Genomic DNA, 18767 nt, shown 5'->3' with positions numbered 1-18767 from the left:
CCTAAAGGCCCGACCTATAAAACTGGCCCACTAGTTAACCCCTTCAGTAAACACCGTAAGAAAAAAAAGAGGCAAAAAACAATGCTTTATTATCATACCGCCGAACAAAAAGTGGAATAACACGCGATCAAAAAGACAGATATAAATAACCATAGTACCGCTGAAAGCGTCATCTTGTCCCGCAAAAAACAAGCCGCCATACAGCATCATCAGCAAAAAAATAAAAAAGTTATAGTCCTCAGAATAAAGCGATGCAAAAATAATTATTTTTTCTATTAGGGTATGTTCACACGTTCAGGATTTCCATCCTTTTTTTTTCAGGACAGTTTTTTTTAAAAAACTGCAGCTCTTGGCAGAAAACGCAGGTCCTTTTTTTGTCCTTTTTTGATGCGTTTTTTGATGCGTTTTTTGATGCGTTTTTTTATCCTTTTTTTACTGTGTGTTTCCTAGGAAGCTTTTTAGGGCTAAAATGGCTGAAAATACCTAACCCTACCCCTAACCCTACCCCTAACCCTACCCCTAACCCTACCCCTAACCCTAACCCTACCCCTAACCCTAACCCTACCCCTAACCCTACCCCTAACCCTACCCCTAACCCTAACCCTACCCCTAACCCTAACCCTATTCTAACCTTAGTGAAAAAAAAAAAAAAAATTCTTAATTTTTTTTATTGTCCCTACCAATGGGGGTGACAAAGTGGGGGGGTGTCATTTACTATTTTTTTATTTTGATCACTGAGATAGGTTATATCTCAGTGATCAAAATGCACTTTGGAGCGAATCTGCCGGCCGGCAGATTCGGCGGGCGCACTGCGCATGCGCCCGCCATTTTGCAAGATGGCGGCGCCCAGGGAGAAGACGGCCGGACGGACACCGGGACGCCGGGTAAGTATAAGGGGGGGAGATTAGGGCACGGGGGGGCATCGGAGCACTGGGGGGGGCATCGGAGCACGGGGGGGGGCATCGGAGCACGGGGGGCGGGATCGGAGCACGGGGGGGCAGCCACACTCCGCCCACGCACTTCCGCCCGCTCCCCCGCACTTCCTGCTGCAGCGGTTCTGCACATCAAATCGCAGTAAAACCCGCAGATATAGTTTTGATCTGCGGGTTTTACTGCGATTTTGACCTCACAATGGAGGTCTATGGGTGCAGAACCGCTGCGGTTCAGGAAGAAGAATTGACATGCTCCTTCTTTTTTCCGGGAGCTATTCAGCGCGTCTTTTTTTTTACAATTTCCGGACCATGTGCACAGTGTGTCCTGTTTTCCATAGGGTACAGTGTACTGTACCCTGCATGGAAAACAGCTGCGGAACCGCAGCGGCAAAACCGCCGCGGTTCCGCGGTAAAAAACGCACTGTGTGAACATGGCCTAAAATAGTTTTTATCGTATAAAAGCGCCAAAACCTAAAAAAATGATATAAATGAGGTATCGCTGTAATCATACTGACCCGAAGAATAAAACTGCTTCATCCATTTTACCAAACGCGGAATGGTATAAACACCTCCCCCAAAAGAAATTCATGAATAGCTGGTTTTTGGTCATTCTGCCTCACAAAAATCGGAACAAAAAGCGATCAAAATGTCACGTGCCCGAAAATGTTACCAATAAAAACGTCAACTCGTCCCGCAAAAAACAAGACCTCACATGACTCTGTGGACCAAAATATGGAAAAATTATAGCTCTCAAAATGTGGTAACGCAAAAACAATTTTTTGCAATAAAAAGCGTCTTTCAGTGTGTGACGGCTGCCAATCATAAAAATCCGCTAAAAAACCCGCTATAAAAGTAAATCAAACCCCCCTTCATCACCCCCTTAGTTAGGGAAAAATTAAAAAAATGTATTTATTTCCATTTTCCCATTAGGGCTAGGGTTAAGGCTACAGTTAGGGTTGGGGCTAAAGTTACGGTTAGGGTTTAGATTACATTTACAGTTGGGAATAGGGTTGGAATTAGGGTTAGGGGTGTGTCAAGGTTAGAGGTGTGGTTAGGGTTACTGTTGGGATTAGGGTTAGGGGTGTGTTTGGATTAGGGTTTCAGTTATAATTGGGGGGTTTCCACTGTTTAGGCACATCAGGGGCTCTCCAAACGCGACATGGCGTCCGATCTCAATTCCAGCCAATTCTGCGTTGAAAAAGTAAAACAGTGCTTCTTCCCTTCCGAGCTCTCCCGTGTGCCCAAACAGGGGTTTACCCCAACATATGCAGTATCAGTGTACTCAGGACAAATTGGACAACAACTTTTGGGGTCCAATTTCTCCTGTTACCCTTGGGAAAATACAAAACTGGGGGCTAAAAAATAATTTTTGTGGGAAAAGAGATTTTTTATTTTCACGGCTCTGCATTATAAACTGTAGTGAAACACTTGGGGGTTCAAAGTTCTCACAACACATCTAGATAAGTTCCCTGGGGGGTCTAGTTTCCACTGAGGTCACTTGTGGGGGGTTTCTACTGTTTAGTTACATTAGGGGCTCTGCAAACGCAATGTGACGCCTGCAGACCATTCCATCTAAGTCTGCATTCCAAATGGCACTCCTTCCCTTCCGAGCCCTCCCATGCACCCAAACGGTGGTTCCCCCCCACATATGGGGTATCAGCGTACTCAGGACAAATTAGACAACAACTTTTGGGGTCTAATTTCTCCTCTTACCCTCAGGAAAATACAAAACTGGGGGCTAAAAAATAATTTTGGGGGGAAAGTTTTTTGTTTTTTTTTTCACAGCTCTGCATTACAAACTGTAGTGAAACACTTGGGGGTTCAAAGCTCTCACAACACATCTAGATGAGTTCCTTAAGGGGTCTAGTTTACAAAATGGTGTCACTTGTGGGGGGTTTCTACTGTTTAGGTACATTAGGGACTCTGCAAACGCAATGTGACATCTGCAGACCATTCCATCTAAGTCTGCATTTGAAATGGCGCTCCTTCCCTTCCGAGCCCTCCCATGCGCCCAAACAGTGGTTCCCCCCACATTTGGTGTATCATCTCACTCAGGACAAATTGGGTAACAAATTTTGGGGTCCAATTTCTCCTGTTACCCTCGGAAAAATACAAAACTGGGGGCTAAAAAAATAATTTTTGTGGGAAAAATTTTTTTTTATTTTTACGGCTCTGCATTATAAACTTCTGTGAAGCCCTTGGTGGGTCAAAGCGCTCACCACACATCTAGATAAGCTCCTTAGGGGGTCTACTTCCCAAAATGGTGTCACTTGTGGGGGGTTTCAATGTTTAGGCACATCAGTGGCTCTCCAAACGCAACATGGCGTCCCATCTGAATTCCTGCCAATTTTGCATTGAAAAGTCAAACGGCGCTCCTTCCCTTCTGAGCTCTCCCATGCGCCCAAACAGTGGTTTACCCCCACATATGGGGTATCAGCGTACTCAGGACAAATTGTACAACAACTTTGCGGGTCCAATTTCTTCTCTTACCCTTAGCAAAATAAAAAATTGGCGGTGAAAATATAATTTTTGTGAAAAAATGATTTTGTATTTTCACGGTGCTGCATTATAAACTTCTGTGAAGCACTTGGTGGGTCAAAGTGCTCACCACACCTCTAGATAAGTTCCTTAAGGGGTCTACTTTCCAAAATGATGTCACTTGTGGGGGGTTTCAATGTTTAGGCACATCAGGGGCTCTCCAAACGCAACATGGCGTCCCATCTCAATTCCTGTCAATTTTGCATTGAAAAGTCAAACGGCGCTCCTTCGCTTCCGAGCTCTGTCATGCGCCCAAATCAGTGGTTTACCCCCACATATGGGGTATCGGTGTACTCAGGACAAATTGTACAACAACTTTTGGGGTCCATTTTCTCCTGTTACCCTTGGTAAAATAAAACAAATTGGAGCTGAAGTAAATTTTTTGTGAAAAAAAGTTAAATGTTCATTTTTATTTAAACATTCCAAAAATTCCTGTGAAGCACCAGAAGGGTTAATAAACTTCTTGAATATGGTTTTGAGCACCTTGAGGGGTGCAGTTTTTAGAATGGTGTCACACTTGGGTATTTTCTATCATATAGACCCCTCAAAATGACTTCAAATGAGATGTGGTCCCTAAAAAAAATGGTGTTGTAAAAATGAGAAATTGCTGGTCAACTTTTAACCCTTATAACTCCCTAACAAAAAAAATGTTGGTTCCAAAATTGTGCTGCTGTAAAGTAGACATGTGGGAAATGTTACTTAAGTATTTTGTGTGACATATATCTGTGATTTAATTGCATAAAAATTCAAAGTTGGAAAATTGCGAAATTTTCATTATTTTCACCAAATTTCCTTTTTTTCACAAATAAACGCAGGTACTATCAAAGAATTTTTACCACTATCATGAAGTACAATACGTTACAAGAAAACAGTGTCAGAATCACTGGGATCCGTTGAAGCAATCCAGAGTTATAGCCTCATAAAGGGACAGTGGTCAGAATTGTAAAAATTGGCCCGGTCATTAACGTGCAAACCACCCATGGGGGTAAAGGGGCTAAAAAATAAAAATTATATTTGGTATCATTGCATTTGTAAAAGTCCAATTAATGAAAATATAAAATGAATTAATCTGATTAGTAAACAGCATAACAAAAAAAATCAAACCTCCTGAATTATGTTTTTAGCCACCGCAACGTTGCAATAAAATTGAGTAAAAGGCAATAAAAACATCGCATCTACCCCACAATGGAATTAGTAAAAATATTAGCTCAGGGCATAAAAAATAAGCCCTCACAGAGCCCCATATCCCGAAAAATGAAAATGTTATGGATATGGGAATATAATGGCAAAAGCAAAAAAAAAGGTTTTCTTACAAATTTCAAATGCTTTTTCACCACTTAAAAAAAAATCTATACATGTTTGGTATCTGTGTACTCATGCTCACCTGGAGAACCACATTGTCAGGTGAGTTTTACCATATAGTAAGCATAGTAAATAAAAAAGATTGTGGAATGTCACTTTTTTTGCAATTTCAACAATTTTGTAATTTTTTCTCCCGTTTTATAGTACATTATGTGGTAGACTCGTCCTGCAAAAGACAAGACTTCATATTTGCTGAAAGATAAAGTTACTGCTCTTTGAAGAAGAGGAGGAAAAAAAATGGCCATGTCATTAAAGGGTTTAATTCACTGACTAATGTTGCAGCTTTTTTTTTTTCCTTTTACGTCTGATGTTCGCTGCGGGCCAGCAGAGAAGCGGCACCAATCTATATTAGCATTGGAGAAACAAAATAAACGTGGTCCAGCACCAATATGCTTTTTCACTATTGCCTATTTCATGGCCACTGACTCAAATATGATTTACGTTATCAATTTACAAATAATGACAAAATAGACTCTACGATAAGTAACATGAATGTACATAGGATTACATATAGACCATGTTCACACTCTCAGTATTTGGTCAGTATTTTACATCAGTATTTGTAAGCCAAAACCAGGAGTGGGTGATAAATGCAGAAGTGGTGCATATGTTTCTATTATACTTTTCTTCTGATTGTTCTACTCCTGGTTTTAGCTTATAAATACTGATGTAAAAAACTGACCAAATATTGAAATACAATGGCAAATATGTGTAATAATAAAAGGAAAGATCACTGTCCTAAATTGGCACAGGTTTTGGCAAGTCCCACTAATAATTTTGCATAAAATTCGAAAATTATAGCGTTAATGTATAACTTTGTAAAAAAACGTTTTGGCAAAGAAATACAAACATGGTGGGATCGCAGCACATTACCATCCTATATGAAATGTTAAATGATCCCACTAGGTTTTAGATTAGAAGAAAAAAAACTACATATACTGTATATTTTTAAAGGATTTTCTACATAAATGGAATGACGTTGTATATGACTGTTCATTAAAATTAATGGGATTAATTGTTAATGAAGACGAAAATAAGATGAAAATTAATCTAGATGAAATCAACAAAATGCAAATCTCTCTTTCCAAATTTACCGCCCACCCTTGATGCGATCACATGTATGAAAAACTACTGCAAAATATTGAGATAAAAAAAAAATATTATGGAAACTAAATAAAGAAAATTCCAAAAAGACTGTATGGATTATAAAAACAATAAGATATGAGTGGAACAGAAAACAACATGCGATATTTTTCTGATTACAAGACCCACTTTTCAGTAAGATAAAGTCTTGCTAAAATAATAGACGTTGTAGCCAGCTCACCCAGTCTTTCATCCTTTGGAGATCAATCACTGCCAGGAAGCCGCACGGAATTGAAATGGGAGAGGCACAACCATGATGCAATAGCCACAGTATGCAACAACAAATTCCAGCGAATCTTTCCTACTTGGCAATTAAAAACCATTTTATTCTTTCATCTTTAAAATAATCCATATGACAGAAGTCCTTAATATACACAAGCGACACTGCTGCTTTATGCATGCAGGCTATGCATTTCGACCTTCTTAAGTCTTCTTCTAGGTCTCAAATGTGTCCAAGGAAGTAATATACCCTGCTCCTTGAAACTTAGTCCAATTAGTAATCTGGTAATTTACATAAATAAAATAAGGTGTGTACCTTTATATAAACATATACCAAAATTTCAGGGCTTTCTAAAGGGTTAAGTTTTGCCCTTACAAATCGGTTTAATGTCTTCAGAACCATATTGGATGTCAACTGTTTAGCGAGATCTCTTACTTTGAAATGTCATTTAAAAATCAAATAACATTTGAACAAGTTGGCTCTACGAAAGAAATTTTAGAAGACAATCTGTTTTTGTTTGAAGACCTGATCACTTTGGTGAATATGAAAATCCACAAAAACATCTTTCCTCCCCCATTGAGGCCAATAGTAGCAGGCATAGGGAGTCTAGGAGAAAAATTAGGGGAGTGGATGGATTTCTATTTGCAACCTTTAGCTAGAAAAATTCCCAGCTTTGTGCAAGATACAAAAGCAGTTATCAGTATGACATGCGTCACTTGTGACGTTATAAGCCTATACCCCTCGATACCATTTAATGCAGCGATGGAAAGCTTACATTACTATCTAGAAACATACAGTGACTATAAGACAGAGATAAAAGGTTTTTTGTTAGATGGAGTTGAATTTTTATTGGAACATAATTATTTCAGATTTTGTGATACATTTTTTCTCCAAACTAAAGGAGTTAGTATGGGTGAAAAATTCTCACCGTGTCTTGGAAATTTGGTAATGGGACGGTGGAAAGAAATGCACCTATACAATCAGATGAATCCTTTTAAAAAACCATCATCTGGATGGGTCGCTATATTGATGACCTTTTATTTGTTTGTATATGGAGGAAAAAAGGGAAAAGGGGAACAAAGTCAGCTCACCAGTCTCTAAATGATCCTCTGTTAGTCCTCGCACAAAGACACCATGATCAGGGGCATTGTCTGTAGCAAATGCAGGAAAAGAAATCTCCAGCGTGAAACTCCATTTCAGTAAAAAGTCCAATGCTTTATTGATAACAAATGCAAAAATCCAGCATCAAAATTGCAAAGACATGATGACAATGGGGTCCCTAATGGTCTGATGCCGACGCGTTTCGACCGTTCAGGGATTTCTCATGGCATAAAAGAGACCTAGAATGTCAACCTTATATCCAAAAATACATACAATACACAGGTGCACTAATTAAAAACATGTGGAAAAAGCAAGGAAAGGAGACTCCCACAGCATTTAACTCTTTTGCAGACATACACAATAATACAACCATTGTATAGATTAAACACAGGTATTATAATAGGAAACACAGTGACTATATTAAAGAAATGATTTTCTTTCATATGGCAATCCTAAACAAAAAAGTGCTTGAAATCTATAAGAATTAATTATTCAGGATTTTCCTTTAAGCTCTTGCATGCAAAAATAAAAGAACCTTTGAGCACATTAATGCGGCCAGGAGACTGTTTTTATACCGCATAAATTAGTTCAATTGCAGGACCAAATCTAACCGCTTGTTCAGACCTAATGGTACACTTGTGTTTAATTTGAAACTCCAAAAGGACTCTCTATTCAGGATTTTCCTTCTATGATCCCCTCCAATTGCGGTAACTTTGAGAATATTTATATTGCCTACATAAATGGTTGCCTATTATGACTGGTCACACTAGAGGCTTCTGATACATGTTATCTAATCCTCTTTTTCAGAGGACGAGTGGTGCAACCTACATATTGTAGTTTGCAAGAAATACATTCAACCAAATAGATAACCCCCTCTGAATTACAATTCATGAAGGTCTGAATAGGATAACAGGGATGATGTCCACATTTAAAAAAGCCCTTGTATTTCAACCAACTTTTGTTATCCGCAGTGTGAACACTGCTGCAATAAAGACTGGGTGACTCATTTCACTTAAAGAAGGAGCTTTTCGAGCTATGTAGCGAATGTGAGCGTTGTTAAGAATCTGTGCAAGTTTTATAAAGTGTGGGAACATATTTTTTCACAATATTAATGATCTTCTTGTACTGTGGGCTGTATTCAGTAGAGAAATTAACCATAAAACGAACATTATTTACAGTTAAGTCGATATAGATTTGGATAGAGACAACATTTTTCTAATTTTGGTTATAGACATTACCACAATTAATTTTAAACAAAACAATTCAGATGCAGTTGAAGTTTAGACTTTCAGCTTTCATTTGAGGGTATCCACATTAAAATTGGATGAAGGGTTTAGGAGTTTCAGCTCCTTAATATGTGCCACCCTGTTGTTAAAGGGACCAAAAGTACCGTATATACTCGAGTATAAGCCGACCCGAGTATAAGCCAACCCCCCCTAATTTTGCCACAAAAAAACTGGGAAAACTTAATGACTCGAGTATAAGCCTAGGGTGGAAAATGCAGCAGCTACCGGTAAATGTCAAAAGTAAAAATAGATACCAATTAAAGTAAAATTAATTGAGACATCAGTAGGTTAAGTGTTTTTGAATATCCATATTGAATCAGGAGCCCCATATAATGCTCCATAAAGTTTATGATGGCCCCATAAGATGCTCCATATTAAAAATATGCCCCATATAATCCTGCATAAAGGTTAATAGTGGCCCCATAAGATGCTCCATAGACACATTTGCCCAATATAATGCTGCACAAATGCTGATTATGGCCCCATAAGATGCTCCATAAAGATATTTGCCCCATATAGTGCTGCATAAACCTTGATTATGGCCCTATAAGATGCCACTTGCCCCATATAATGCTGCACAAACGTTATGGCCCCATATAGTGCTGTACAAACGTTATGGTCCCATAGATGCTCCATACAAACACTTGCCCTATATAGTGCTGCACAAACATTATGGCCCTATATAGTGCTGCACAAACGTTATGGCCTCATATAGTGCTGCACAAACATGGCCCCATATAGTGCTGCACAAACATTATGGCCCCATACAGTGCTGCACAAATGTTGTGGCCCCATATAGTGCTGCACAAACGTTATGGCCCCATAGATGCTCCATACAGACACTTGCCCCATTTGCTGTTGCTGCGATAAAAAAAAAATCACATACTCACCTCTCCGTCGCTCAGGCCCCCGGCACTTTCAATAGTCACCTGCTCCTTGTTCCATCTTCAGCGTCTTCAGCACTGAGGTTCAGGCAGAGGGTGCGCACTAACCAATTCACCACGCCCTCTGTCCTGAGCACCACTGTTGAAGACAGAGCGGCGCCCGAAACGGGGAGCAAGTGAATATCGCGCAGCGCTCCCCCTCCCCGTTATACTCACCTGCTCCTGGCGCTGTGCAGTCCCTGCTTCCCCGATGCCGCAGCTTCACCCTGTACTGAGCGGTCAGGTGGAGGTGGAGCCGCATATTCATTACTGTAATGAGCAGTACCATGTGACCGCTCAGTACAGGACGAAGCTACCGGCGTCGGGGAAGCCAGGGACCTGCAGAGACCGCACCAGGAGTAGGTGAGTATAATTAGACAGCCGTCGCTCCCCCTACCCTGCCGATCCCTGGGTATGACTCGAGTATAAGATGAGAGGGGGACTTTCACCCCAAAAAAGTGGGCTGAAAATCTCAGCTTATACTCGAGTATATACGGTAATTGGACCAATTAAATAATTTTAAATAAAATGTTCATTTCTAGTACTTGGCTGAAAACCCTTTGTTGGCAATGACTACCTGAAGTCTTGAACTCATGGACATCACCAGACGCTGTGTTTCCTCCTTTTTGATGCTCTGCCAGGCCTTCACTGCGGTGGTTGTCAGTTGCTGTTTGTTTGTGGGCCTTTCTGTCTGAAGTTTAGTCTTTAACAAGTGAAATGCATGCTCAATTGGGTTGAGATCAGGTGACTGACTTGGCCATTCAAGAATATTCTACTTCTTTGCTTTAATAAACTCCTGGGTTGCTTTGGCTTTATGTTTTGGGTCATTGTCCATCTGTAGTATGTAACGACAACCAATCAGTTTTGCTGCATGTGGCTGGATCTGAGCACACAGTATGTCTCTGAATACCTCAGAATTCATTCGGCTGCTTCTGTCTTGTGTCACATCATCAATAAACATTAGTGACCCAGTGCCACAGGCAGCCATGCATGCCCAAACCATCACACTGCCTCCGCCGTGTTTTACAGATGATGTGGTATGCTTTGGATCATGAGCTGTACCACACCTTCGCCATACTTTTCTCTTTCCATCATTCTGGTAGAGGTTGATCTTGGTTTCATCTGTCCCAAGAATGTTCTTCCAGAACTGTGCTGGCTTTTTAAGATGTTTTTAGCAAAGTCCAGTCAACCCTTTTTATTCTTGATGCTTATGAGTGGCTTGCACCGTGCAGTGAACCCTCTGTATTTACTTTCATGCAGTCTTCTCTTTATGGTAGATTTGGATATTGATACGCCTACCTCCTGGAGAGTGTTGTTCACTTGGTTGGCTGTTGTGAAGGGGTTTCTCTTCACCATGGAGATTATTCTGCGATCATCCACCACTGTTGTCTTCCGTAGGTGCCCAGGTCTTTTTGCAATGATGAGTTCACCAGTGCTTTCTTTCTTTCTCGGGATGTACCAAACTGTAGATTTTGCCACTCCTAATATTATATTTAAACAAACAAACGACCAAGATCAGCATAATGAAGAATCCCACAAAGGAAATCAAAAGAATAGAAAATATAACAATGCTGACATAAATAAGGACAAAGTATACGAACTAGTCGCTAATATACATAGAAGAGGAGTGGGTCAGAAGACCTCAAAAACGACCCAAAATTCAAAGAATAACGGAATATAAATAATCTTTATTAATAAAACCGTAGCAAACAGGTAGGGGTATGACGCAGCATGGCATACAAAAACACTGCACAGTCGTGTATAATACCAAGGGCGCACGGAGCCGGGGAATCAACACACCCAAATACTATTAAGAATCTCCATAGAGAACCATGCATTCCCCATATAAGGGGAGAAAATTATAAGGCATATACATATAGAAGACATGGATGCACTTCAAGCATGAAGATAGATATAGGACCACCAATATATTAAAAGTGAACCATTGTAGGAGATGTAACAAATACAGGATAAATAGTCCCCATGTTATATTGCAAGATGAAAAAGTGCTAATTACCTTTTGGATGTGAGACTCCCAGGGTCCGTGCGCCCACCCCGACACGCGTTTCGGTAACATACCTTCCTCAAGGGGCTTGGTAAAAGAGTACCAGAGATGACGCTTTATACTCATAAATGCCGGAAATGAACCCAGCGTAATCCTGGGAGTGTTATAGGGTAACCGTAGAAACCAATGCTAACTGCCCACCACTAACAATAAAAACATAGGCGTTTAATAAGGGCAGTTGCTAACCACACGACCGACCTCCCCAAAATGTCCGGCACTCGCTCCGCCGGTCAGCAGACAGATCACGGGGCCCCGTGTTGTCTGATGCCAGACGTGCAGCCAGCACAAACGCCGAGTAAAGCAGGGAAGACCGCGCGCGTGCGCAGTAGACTCCCGAATAGTAAGACGCCATATTACAAAAGGGAAACAAGTGTGAGCACACAACAGGTAGATAAAAACATGAAAGTGAAATGGAATTAAACATACATGAAGGGGGAAACCTGTTATGATCTGGTGGTTTAGGAGCAACATGGGACGAGCTCTGAAGGAAGTGGTACCTGTACTGACCGCAGTCCCTAAGCTCAACACAACACTAGAAGTAGCCGTGGGATGCTCCTGACACTCCCTATGCACCTCGTCACAGCCTGAGAACTAACTACCCCTAAAGATAGAAACAGGAAAACTATCTTGCCTCAGAGAAAATCCCCAAAGGATAGATGGCCCTCCACAAGTAATGACTGTGAGTGGAGAGGGAAAAGACATACACAGAATGAAACCAGGATGAGCACAGGAGGCCAGTCTAGCTAGATAGATAGGACAGGATGAAATACTGTGCGGTCAGTATAAAACACTACAAAAAATCCACACAGAGTTTACAAAAATCTCCACACCTGACTAAAGGTGTGGAGGGTAAATCTGCTTCCCAGAGCTTCCAGCTACACAGAATTAATTCATACTGACAAGCTGGACAAACATAGAAAGCACAGAACGGATAAGTCCACAACCTGTGGACAGAAAAGAGCAAGCAAGGACTTAGCTTTGCTGAACTGGTCAGGATAACAGGGAAATCCAAAGAGATGTGAATCCAACCAGGAACCATTGACAAGTGGCACTGGCTGAAGAGAGAGCCAGGCATAAATAGCCGAGCAGAAAGACAATCAGTGGAAGCAGCTGCAGACTGCTAAATCCAAGGAGCAGCCATACCACTTAAAACCACCGGAGGGAGCCCAAGAGCAGAACTCACAAAAGTGCCACTTACAACCACCGGAGGGAGCCCAAGAGCGAAATTCACAACAGAAACCACATACAAAGATAAGTACGTGGCTAATGTATAATGCTACATCGTCACCCGCACGGAAATGGAGAAAACGCCTGTGCACTATTAACCCTTGCAGTGACCGGATAAAATGCAGCAAATAAACCCTCAGCCATCCAAGGGTTTTAATCATCTGGATGAATATGAACGGGTCTTCAATTGGTACCACTAAGTGTAATATATATAAAAAAGCAAAAACTCATAGCTCATTACTGCAGTACAACATTCATCCAGCTTATTGTCCCTTGAAAAGGCGTCCCGGTTAAAAGCTCTTTATTCAAAATAGTCCTCCATGCATGATGAGACTTATCCAGTTGTCCTAAGCAAACCAAGGGATGAAGATCCGATACACCAGACTAGATCACAGCTGACTCCCCCACAGGGGGTCGCTACAGCAAATAGTAAATTCCCTTCATCACAAGTCCATACTTCCAAGATATCCAGGAACACTAACCAAAAAATACACTGTGACAAAGCCTAGAATAAAATATAAAGCAAAAAATTTAAAACAAACACCTGTAATAGAGTCAAGTACAGAACGCGCAGCAAGCGGTGATCACAAAAAGGATGAAAAGCTAAGACTCTCATTCAGACCCCGTGGATGTACCGTCCTCAGAGTCCAAATCCATCTTGCCTCTAACTTTGCTAGACGTTGGGTAATTTTGCCACCACGAATACCCAAATCTATAATGTCAATACCCTTGACCCGCAGTCCCCTACTGTCACAATTGTGATGGGTCTTAAAATGTCTGGGTATTGCAGCCCTCTTGAAAACAATACCCAGGCTAGATGGATTTGAGCTTGAGGAAGCCATAGATTCAAAGGACGTAGTAAAGCTGACTTTGCGGTTTTTATACTTGAAACCAGAAAAACCATGCTGTTTACGCTTATTGTCATTATTCCAGGGATGGAACTTTTTCAAGGAGAATAAACCTGATTTTGTTCAAAATCTCTTTTGTCTCTTTCAAGTTTGCTGAGTTTAATGTCAGCCACATGCTCCTCCAGTTTGGTCAAATTCTTCTCCATTTTCTGATTAAATTTATTGAAATCATCCAAATTGTTATGTTTATTTAATGACGTTTGTGTGATGGTGATATCCTTCTTTAGGCCGGCATCACACATAACGTATAAAAAAAATCAGTACGTTTTTCACAGGCGAGAATCGCAGAAAATGTTCCCGAACAGTGATACGTATGTCATCCATGTGCAATGCGAGGATGCGATTTTCTCGCGTCTAAGCATCCGTGTGACATCCGTATGGCGAGATTTTCTCGCCGGCTTGCAAAATGGACAAACCGTGCCTCTCTCTTCCCATTGCCCTGTGGGGGTGGCATATGGGGTAATAAGGGGCGAATGTCACTTTGCTATTGTAAGGTGACATTAAGCCTGGTTAATAATGGAGAGATGTCAATAAGACACCTATCCATTATTAATCCAATAGTAAAAGGGTTACAAAAATGCACACACATTAAGAATAAAGTCTTTTAATGAAATAATTAAACACAGGTTTTCCATCTTTATTACACTCTCAATCCAAGCGAAGCCCTCATTCTCCTGTAAAAAGTCCAAAATAAAAAAGCAACAATATCCCATACCTGTCCGCTGTACAGTCAAGTCCCACGCTGCAATCCATCAAGGGGTTAAATAGTTTACAACTGGGAGCGGTGCTAATGCTACAGCCTCGACTGTAAACCACTGTGTAATGAATGAAAAGCTGCCTGCGCAGCCTCCCAGCCTGACCGGACATGAACTTTTTAGCGTGGGAAAGTTTCTGATCTTTTTCCCACGCTGCTGAGTTCACCTCAGGTCAGGCTGTGAGTCTGCGCATGCTCAGTGACGTCAGCAGTAGTCACTGAGGCTTTTGCCCCACCTGACCTGAGGTGAACTTGGCAGCGTGGGAAAAAGATCAGAAACTTTCCCACGCTAAAGAGTTCATGTCCGGTCACCTACATCTCCAAAGTTTTACACACACACACACACACACACTAACATTATTAGTCAGGGACATATATAAATCTAACTGATATGCAATGGTTTACTGTATGTAAACCATGTGTCATATCCTATCAGCTTCTGCAATGATTTTACAGAACTTGACAATTGAATTATCGACTATTCTGCTGCCTATCTCTCTTTGAAATATACAGTAAATATATATATATATACAGTGGGGCAAAAAAGTATTTAGTCAGTCAGCAATAGTGCAAGTTCCACCACTTAAAAAGATGAGAGGCGTCTGTAATTTACATCATAGGTAGACCTCAACTATGGGAGACAAACTGAGAAAAAAAAATCCAGAAAATCACATTGTCTGTTTTTTTATCATTTTATTTGCATATTATGGTGGAAAATAAGTATTTGGTCAGAAACAAAATTTCATCTCAATACTTTGTAATATATCCTTTGTTGGCAATGACAGAGGTCAAATGTTTTCTGTAAGTCTTCACAAGGTTGCCACACACTGTTGTTGGTATGTTGGCCCATTCCTCCATGCAGATCTCCTCTAGAGCAGTGATGTTTTTGGCTTTTCGCTTGGCAACACGGACTTTCAACTCCCTCCAAAGGTTTTCTATAGGGTTGAGATCTGGAGACTGGCTAGGCCACTCCAGGACCTTGAAATGCTTCTTACGAAGCCACTCCTTCGTTGCCCTGGCGGTGTGCTTGGGATCATTGTCATGTTGAAAGACACAGCCACGTTTCATCTTCAATGCCCTTGCTGATGGAAGGAGGTTTGCACTCAAAATCTCACGATACATGGCCCCATTCATTCTTTCATGTACCCGGATCAGTCGTCCTGGCCCCTTTGCAGAGAAACAGCCTCAAAGCATGATGTTTCCACCACCATTCTTTACAGTAGGTATGGTGTTTGATGGATGCAACTCAGTATTCTTTTTCCTCCAAACACGACAAGTTGTGTTTCTACCAAACAGTTCCAGTTTGGTTTCATCAGACCATAGGACATTCTCCCAAAACTCCTCTGGATCATCCAAATGCTCTCTATCAAACTTGAGACGGGCCCGGACATGTACTGGCTTAAGCAGTGGGACACGTCTGGCACTGCAGGATCTGAGTCCATGGTGGCGTAGTGTGTTACTTATGGTAGGCCTTGTTACATTGGTCCCAGCTCTCTGCAGTTCATTCACTAGGTCCCCCCGCGTGGTTCTGGGATTTTTGCTCACCGTTCTTGTGATCATTCTGACCCCACGGGGTGGGATTTTGCGTGGAGCCCCAGATCGAGGGAGATTATCAGTGGTCTTGTATGTCTTCCATTTTCTAATTATTGCTCCCACTGTTGATTTCTTCACTCCAAGCTGGTTGGCTATTGCAGATTCAGTCTTCCCAGCCTGGTGCAGGGCTACAATTTTGTTTCTGGTGTCCTTTGACAGCTCTTTGGTCTTCACCATAGTGGAGTTTGGAGTCAGACTGTTTGAGGGTGTGCACAGGTGTCTTTTTATACTGATAACAAGTTTAAACAGGTGCCATTACTACAGGTAATGAGTGGAGGAAAGAGGAGACTCTTAAAGAAGAAGTTACAGGTCTCTGAGAGCCAGAAATCTTGATTGTTTGTTTCTGACCAAATACTTATTTTCCACCATAATATGCAAATAAAATGATAAAAAAACAGACAATGTGATTTTCTGGATTTTTTTTTCTCAGTTTGTATCCCATAGTTGAGGTCTACCAATGATGTAAATTACAGACGCCTCTCATCTTTTTAAGTGGTGGAACTTGCACTATTGCTGACTGACTAAATACTTTTTTGCCCCACTGTATATGTGTGTGTGTCACTGACATATATATACTGTATATCTATCTATATATATATATATATATATATTTATATATATATGCCTATACCATGTGTATACATTTATTTCTTCTATTCTATTTTAACCTGTCGGTTTGATTTTACATTACACTGCACTGAATTGCCAGCTTTTCTAAAGGACACCGGTGCATATTTATCGCAAGTCACACTGATGGTCCGTGTGGTGTGCGAGTTTTTCTCGCACCCATAGACTTTCATTGGCGAGTCTTGGCTGATATACCATGCAAATCGCAGCATGCTGCGATTTCACTCGCATGTATAATACAGCCAAGAAAAAAGTGTGATTTTTTTTCTTTTTATAGCATAGCACTCATCCATATTATACGGTAGTGTGACTCCAGCCTTACACTCATAATCTATTTGTCTGCTACTTTCTGCTACGTACTATATATTTATCTCCTAGGTATTCCACATTTCTCTACCTCTATAGTATATCTCAGATGAGAATTTGTTCCTATGTATGTTCTGTCTTCATACAGGTTGATACGGTGTGTGATCCAACATACAGCATAAACCACTTCTGTCTTCCAAATAAGCAGACTGTTTTCTGTAGTCTAACTTGTTTATTGGTAACAGGTATTGAAATGCGGTAAAACTAAAGGAATACAAAAGACATATATAAGTATTGGGCTAAACAATCACACAGCTGATACTTTACAACTGACAAAGAAAGTATACAGTATGATGCAACCTATGTACATAACTACATACAGTAAGTCCCTGGTAATCACATTTCCTGTGTACTGACTGCTATACAGTTAATCATATTCTGTACAACACTACATTGTAAGAACAGGGATAATGATCTTACCGGATAAACTTAACCAGGATGGCAAGTAAGTGAGGTAGTTCCAACACAACAGAAGAACACGTGTGTCCAGGAAGAACATGTGTGTCCAGGAAGAACACAGGGAGAAAATGGAGATTCCTCATCCCAAAATGCCTTGGTGCAATCCCACAATGCAACACTCTAATTATTACTGAAAACATAGGTAATGAATTTAACCACCACTGGGTGGTGCTATAAAACCAACACTAATAGTAGTGAACTTTTAATGCATAATTGGAATCCTACTGTCCTTGTGAATGGACTGAACAATGTATTATGATCTATTGTATGCACCCTTATGACCTATATGTGGGTCTATATATATAAAATTGTATTTGTTTATCTGTTGTATTTTAGTTCTGAAGAAGGCCAGTATAGGCCAAACGAAAATGTCAAATACATAATTGTATTCTTTTTCTATGTGCAATAAACTTGTATAATTTCAGCATCTAATACTGGAGTGCCAAATTCCTTTTTTTCTATTTACTGAGTGGATCCCTATTTGAGCCCCCTACAAGAGTGCCACACAGCCTTTTAGTACAAGACTTAACACTGGAAATCCAGGTTGCCAGAGCATCCAAGCAGGAAGCTTCAAGACTCCAAGATGAACAGTTTAACACCTGCACTGCTGAACGAAACCTGCACCATTTAATATGAAGGTGAAGTGCTTCTAGTCAGCAAGAGTAGGACAAATCAGATGCTGTGGTCTTCTGGCTCCTCTCTGTCGCGGTAAACGCGTTACACTGGTTGCGGTCTTCTGGCTCCTCTCTGTCGCGGTTAACGCGTTACACTGGCTGCGGTTTCTGGCTCCTCTCTGTCGCGGTAAACGCGTTACACTGGCTATATGAACTAAGACAGCTATGTGTTAGGGGTCGAGTTCCCGCTTCTGCACAGGGGGAATCTCAGGCCATTTCTGCTGCGGTCTCCCATTCTTCTCCTGCCGCAGTGGCACCTGCTCAGCAGAGACGACGGTCCTTGCGTCTGGCTCAGTCTCACTCTGTGCTTAGGCTTGCTGTTGCTTTTCCAGCTTTTGCCATTAAAGCCAGTGCTGGGCAGCAGCGAGCGGATGCTTTTGGGACTAAGTCCTGCTTTTTCCCTTCTGAGCATGCCCAGGGTGAGATCTCCTGTTGGAGATCGAGGGTCACATGCTCAGATGCTGCAGCGGTTCCCATTGGTCCTCCTGGCAGATCCTGAAGGTACTAACTTCTGTGGCAGCTTCCCATTGGTCCTTTATTGGAAGGTCCTGAACGTGCTGCAGCTATATAAGCTTCACATGACCGCACG

General features: G+C 41.2%; 1 protein-coding gene across 1 annotated transcript in view; it reads left to right on the top strand.

Moving 5' to 3' along the window:
* Positions 1–5101, top strand: part of PIGG (phosphatidylinositol glycan anchor biosynthesis class G (EMM blood group)) — a 196241-nt gene extending 191140 nt beyond the window's left edge. The window contains exon 14 of the mRNA XM_069739010.1: positions 4977–5101. The gene's annotated coding sequence lies outside the window, so the exon portion shown is untranslated. The remainder of the gene's footprint in view (positions 1–4976) is intronic.
* Positions 5102–18767: the final 13666 nt, after the last annotated feature.

This window comes from Ranitomeya imitator, chromosome 1, assembly GCF_032444005.1.
Source record: "Ranitomeya imitator isolate aRanImi1 chromosome 1, aRanImi1.pri, whole genome shotgun sequence".
In the NCBI taxonomy this organism is placed as follows: Eukaryota; Metazoa; Chordata; class Amphibia; order Anura; family Dendrobatidae; genus Ranitomeya; species Ranitomeya imitator.
The sequence above is the reverse complement of the archived record's forward strand: the minus strand, read 5'-3'. Positions and strand labels throughout refer to the sequence as shown.